We start from the raw sequence: 6,707 nt of genomic DNA on the forward strand, positions 1-6,707 counted from the left end.
TACAGCAACAAACTTTTTCCTACAACTTTACCTCTGTACACTAAAACACAACCGCTCACACTTAACGACTTCCTATACATTCACATAAAACAACCTGGCTTATCAAAGATAGTAATGTAATATGAAAACTTGTTACTTACCAGGATTTCCTCTTCACCAAAGATCCAAATTCCGTTCACAGATTGAAATAGCGCAGATATGTTGACGTGGATTCTCTGTAGAATTTAAATTACAGGTCCCATCTGGGGTGCCAAATGTAAAATCTGCTTGGTTTTGGGGTGCCAGTTAATATTAAATTAACAACAATATTCAATGGATCTTTATAGGGGATTTATTAAGGGTACAATACAGGGGAATACAAATAGAGGGTAAACTAACTAAGGGACAGAGAGATGGTGGGGAAGGAAGTGCTCTCTAAAGATCTGTATACCATTTTATATACACACACACATAGCTCACACACATTGCCCATCATCCCACCTCCACCACTGTCTTGGCCAATCCAATGATGATGTAGAATCAATACATTCTTATCACACAACCTTGCAGGACAAGTAACTTGAGTCTTTGTTTCCCACAGGATCTGGAAGAATCTCCAGGGGGCGATGGCCTCCAGGTGTAATAGCACAGTCCATTGTTATCACATGCAGCTGTCTCTGCAATCTTTATTAGGGGCAATGTAGGCATTTATGGCTTAGTTCTTCCTCTGTCCACAAAGACCCTTAAACTGTCTCAAGCCACATCATGTCATATTTCCAACAGTATTAATGGTGGAAAACCAAGGGATTCTACGATTAAAGGACAACTACCACCAGGATGAATTACTGTATGCAAATGAGCCCGAAGGGCTCCAGACTTCATAGGTGTTAATGAAGCCTGGAGCCCCTCTGGTTCGTTTGCATACAGTCTTTCATCAGGTGGTAGATGTCCTTTAAACATTATTATAGTAATTTCACATCTAATACAAGGGACACGCAACAACAAACACCCTCAGTGTAAACCACCATCTTGATGGACTTTTAATAGAAAAGGGGGGAGAATGGGGCGGGGGGAGAGGAAAGTGGAGGGCGTTAAAACATAAACTTTTATTGTCACATTTTAAATATATAATTTGTGTTTCTGTTTTAAGTCTATAAATGCTGTAAACAATAAAACACTTACACTCAGCTTTCCTATCTTACATCCAGGTTTACAGGCCAAATAAAATTATGCCCCCCTGTCTTAATGCTTCTATAAGTGACTTTTTTATCTCTATGTCGGTGGCCATATATACCTCCGCAGTGGGGGTTGAGTGTTACTCAATCAAAAGCCACCTTGTCAAGAATTTATATGTACTGTTGAAGTTATATGTGGAAATTTATAAAACTTCATTGTCTCTGCATAAGCTGTTGCACTAGGCAAAAAATACACCCTGGAGTAACGAGACTGTATATTTAAGCGATTACATTTTGTGTATTTAGAGTGTATTAACACACCTATTTAGCCTGCAACCCTGAATATAAGAGAAACCAAGTGTTCAGTAGAAAACGTTATTGCTTACAATGTTTAACGACTGCAAACAGAAAAAGTGCACAAACAATATATTTTACATGTGACACTGAAAGTTTTAACACCCTTTCTTCCCCCCTCATTCTTACCTAAACAGGGCATTGGGGGCTATTTATCATTGGTTTTCCTGGGCTTTTTTGGTGTAAAAAAGTCTCAAAGTAATCATATTGAGGGTTTTTTTCCCTCTCTGCTAAAAAGTCTCACAGGACTACATACACCTCTCTATTAATCTGGCTGAAACATAGAACTACTGCTAATGCAACAAAGTGCAAAGCCTGATTCATGACTTGAGACTTTTGCAAAAAGTCTCATAAAAAGTCTCAGATTCACTACAGTCCCCTGATGGTCTATGTTCTGAGACTTTTTATGCATTTTGAGATTTTTTGCGGACTTTTTGAAAAAAAGAAAAATAGAAAATAGACCATAAAACATTTATTAAAGGGCAAAAGCCACTTGAATTAATCTGATGGGCAGTGGAGCTCCAAAAATAGACATAGAACCATCCCAAGTAGCTGGTCTAATGACAAATAACCCCCATTGAGTCCAGAGGCAATGCTCCACAGAAGTAATTGATATGATAGAAGGGATTCTAATTCCAAAGCATAAATAATTTTACCCTATTTCTTTTAAACACCTATGAAACGGATGTGCCTTCTACTATGCCACTAATGTGTATTGCGGCAGATAAGCTGATGAGTCCAATAATAGCTAATTTGCAGCAATTCCACAAGATTTGACCCTGTATATGTAAGTTTCCAGAGGAAACTGCTGTCATTCAAAAGATAGGCCAAGCACAAACTTTACCCACAATAGCACAATGCTTTTTAATAATAGCACAAACCCTACTCATCCACTAGTTGTTTTTTTGTTCCTCTGGTTGGACCAGACTTTGAATAAACTATAACATCTGTTACTCTTTCTTTATTCTCCAGATCCCAATACTAAAATTTCGGGTTCACACACACAAGACACATGTTGGTGAATCTATACTGTATTGATGCAGTAGCCACCTGACCAGTGCCAGATAAAAAGTCTCATAGGCTGTGGTCTCCTGACAAAGCTGCTTAGCAAAACATGTGTCTGGGCTTTTCTGTGGTTCTGTTTTTTCAGCTACCCTTCCAGGTACTGTCTAATGCTCAAGCCAAGAGGTAATGATGGCATAAGCTATGGCAAATGGTAAGATAAGGACTGGATGATTTTATAATGTCAAATGATGCCATCGATGATTATTAGTTGTTGTCACATGCTATGGGAGTTGGACTTCTGGAGGAAAAGGTTGATCAGGTGATTAAAGAAATTGAGATCATATTTGAAGTAATATTTTTCCCTAATAAAGAATAAAGTGTTTTTTCTCCAGGGTTATTTTGCATTCCACTGGATCAACACTTTAGCATTATTATCAACTCATAACTACAGTATGTTTATTTGTAAGGGTGGAACTTTAGGGTATTTTAAGGGGTAATTTATCTTATGGTATTGGTTTTTCTAAAAAGCAATTAAGGACTCGAAATCTAGAGTCCAGTCTCCATATCAGCTAGATCAAGATTGAATGCAATATAGGTTAGTAGTTACTACTTAGACTTGGAGAGAGGTATATCATTTGAAAGTGGCCATACCAGCCGTATCCAGCCAGATGCATCAAGAGTAGAGATGAGCGAACACTAAAATGCTCGGGTACTCGTTATTCGAGACGAACTTTTCCCGATGCTCGAGTGCTCGTCTCGAATAACGAACCCCATTGAAGTCAATGGGAGACTCGAGCATTTTTCAAGGGGACCAAGGCTCTGCACAGGGAAGCTTGGCCAAACACCTGGGAACCTCAGAAAAGGATGGAAACACCACGGAAATGGACAGGAAACAGCAGGGGCAGCATGCATGGATGCCTCTGAGGCTGCATAATCGCACCATTATGCCAAAATTATGGGCAACAGCATGGCCATGACAGAGTGACAGAATGAAGCTAGATAGCATCTAAAACATCCAATAATTGACCCTGACACTATAGGGGACGGCATGCAGAGGCAGCGGCAGCAGGCTAGAGAGTGTCATGGCGACATACCCTAAATGGACTCAGGCTTCAAACCAATGGGTGGCAGAGAGGAACCAAAGGAGGTGAGCAAGAAGCGCTCAAATAATATCGGTACATGATAAAAGTTTGCCAGTATATTTTGTGGATTACACAGCAGGGTGGCGACAAAGTTAACATGGAAGCCATGAAAACAACCCAAAATTCTGCCTGACACAGCTCGTTTGATAAGGGGACCATGTATGGAGGCAGTGAACTAGTAGTAGATTAAAGGTGCTGCAGTTAAAACTATGTTAGTTGGATCTTGGCATGGAGCTGGCGCTCCGCTGCCAGGCGAGCTTTCGCCAATCCAAGCCCCTGTCTATAGGCTACTCCCCAAACAGCACTTCTAAGAACCTTTTGTATAAGATCAAGTGTAGTAGCGTTCTTATAAGTTTAGGATATGGCGGGTGAGGGGAATGTAAACAGATGCGCAAGAAGCGCTGAAATAATATCCCTAAATGGTAAAAGTTTGCCAGTATATTTTGTGGATAACACAGCAGGGTGGCGACAAAGTTAACAACTTTGATGTGGAATCCATGAAAACAACCCAAATTTCTGCCTGACACACCTCGTTTGATAAAGGGACGATGTATGGAGGCAGCTATATGGACGACTTTTGGAGGTAGCAATGGAGACAACGTGTGGAGGCTGCTATGGAGACAATTTAATTTGGATAGTGCCTGTATGTGGCAGTCCCAAACATTTTTCAAACCAGAGGAGCAGGTAGGTGGCCCTCCAGTAAAATGGGATAGATTGAGTGCCTGTATGTGGCAGTCCCAAAAATGTTTCAAACCAGAGGAGCAGGTAGGTGGCCCTCCAGTAAAATGGAATAGATTGAGTGCCTGTATGTGGCAGTCCCAAAAATTGTTCAAACCAGAGGAGCAGGTAGGTGGCCCTGCAGTAAAATGGAATAGATTGAGTGCCTGTATGTGGCAGTCCCAAAAATTGTTCAAACCAGAGGAGCAGGTAGGTGGCCCTGCAGTAAAATGGAATAGATTGAGTGCCTGTATGTGGCAGTCCCAAAAATTTTTTAAAACAGAGGACCGGGTAGGTGGCCCTCCAGAAAAATGGAATAGATTGAGTGCCTGTATGTGGCACTCACAAAAATTGTTTCAAACAGAGGACCGGGTAGGTGGCCCTCCAGAAAAATTAAATGCATGAAGTACTATAGCAAGAGCCAGTGGGCCCTGTCAAAAAATAGCCATTTTCCTCTGCTTTACTGTACAAAGAGGAGGAGAAGGAGGAAAATGAGGAGGAGGAGGAGGAGTGGATCAATTATTCAGGTTGAGCTTCCTTCACCTGGTGGAGATTGGAAATTCTGAGAAATCCAGCCTTTATTCATTTTAATAAGCGTCAGCCTGTCAGCGCTGTCAGTCGACAGGCGTGTACGCTTATCGGTGATGATGCCACCAGCTGCACTGAAAACCCGCTCGGACAAGACGCTAGCGGCAGGGCAGGCAAGAACCTCCAAGGCGTACAGCGCCAGTTCGTGCCACATGTCCAGCTTTGAAACCCAGTAGTTGTAGGGAGCTGTGTGATCATTTAGGACGATGGTATGGTCAGCTACGTACTCCCTCACCATCTTTCTGTAAAGATCAGCCCTACTCTGCCGAGACTGGGGACAGGTGACAGTGTCTTGCTGGGGTGACATAAAGCTGGCAAAAGCCTTGTAAAGCGTACCCTTGCCAGTGCTGGACAAGCTGCCTGCTCGCCTACTCTCCCTCGCTACTTGTCCCGCAGAACTACGCACTCTGCCGCTAGCGCTGTCAGAAGGGAAATACTGTTTCAGCTTGTGCACCAGGGCCTGCTGGTATTCATGCATTCTCACACTCCTTTCCTCTCCAGGGATGAGAGTGGGAAGATTTTGCTTGTACCGTGGGTCCAGGAGAGTGAACACCCAGTAATCGGTGCTGGAATAAATTCTTTGAACGCGAGGGTCACGGGATAGGCAGCCTAGCATGAAATCTGCCATATGCGCCAGAGTACCAACGCGTAAGAATTCACTCCCCTCACTGGCCTGACTGTCCATTTCCTCCTCCTCCAACTCCTCCAACTCCTCTTCTTCTGCCCATACACGCTGAACAGTGAAGGACTCAACAATGGTCCCCTCTTGTGTCTCGCCAACATTCTCCTCCTCTTCCTCCTCATCCTCCTCCACCTCCACCTCCTCCGATATGCGCTGAGAAACAGACCTCAGGGTGCTTTGGCTATCAACAAGGGAATATTCTTCCCCCGTCTCTTGTGACGAGCGCAAAGCTTCCGACTTCATGCTGACCAGAGAGTTTTTCAACAGGCCAAGCAGCGGGATGGTGAGGCTGATGATGGCGGCATCGCCACTGACCATCTGTGTTGACTCCTCAAAGTTACTCAGCACATGACAGATATCAGACATCCACGTCCACTCCTCATTGTAGACTTGAGGAAGCTGACTGACCTGACTACCAGTTCTGGTGGAAGTTGACATCTGGCAGTCTACAATCGCTCTGCGCTGCTGGTAAACTCTGGATAACATGGTCAGTGTTGAATTCCACCTCGTGGGCACGTCGCACAACAGTCGGTGAGCGGGCAGTTGGAGGCGGCGCTGCGCTGCCCTGAGAGTGGCAGCATCTGGGCTGGACTTCCTGAAATGCGCACAGATGCGGCGCACCTTCGTGAGCAAATCAGACAGATTGGGGTATGTCTTGAGGAAACGCTGCACTATCAGATTTAACACATGGGCCAGGCATGGCACATGTGTCAGTCTGCCGAGTTGCAGAGCCGCCACCAGGTTACGGCCGTTGTCACACACAACCATTCCCGGCTTGAGGTTCAGCGGTGCCAGCCACAGATCAGTCTGCGCCGTGATGCCCTGTAATAGCTCTTGGGCGGTGTGCCTTTTGTCGCCTAGGCTCAGCAGTTTGAGCACCGCCTGCTGTCGCTTAGCGACGGCACTGCTGCTGTGCCTAGAGCTACCGACTGATGGCGCCGTGCCCACGGATGGTAGTTCGGAGGAGGAGGTGGAGGAGGGGTGGGAGGAGGAGGAGGCATAGTAGGCCTGAAACACCTGGACCGAGGTAGGCCCCGCAATCCTCGGCGTCGGCAGTATATGAGC

This window comes from Engystomops pustulosus, chromosome 3, assembly GCF_040894005.1.
Source record: "Engystomops pustulosus chromosome 3, aEngPut4.maternal, whole genome shotgun sequence".
Taxonomy (NCBI): Eukaryota; Metazoa; Chordata; class Amphibia; order Anura; family Leptodactylidae; genus Engystomops; species Engystomops pustulosus.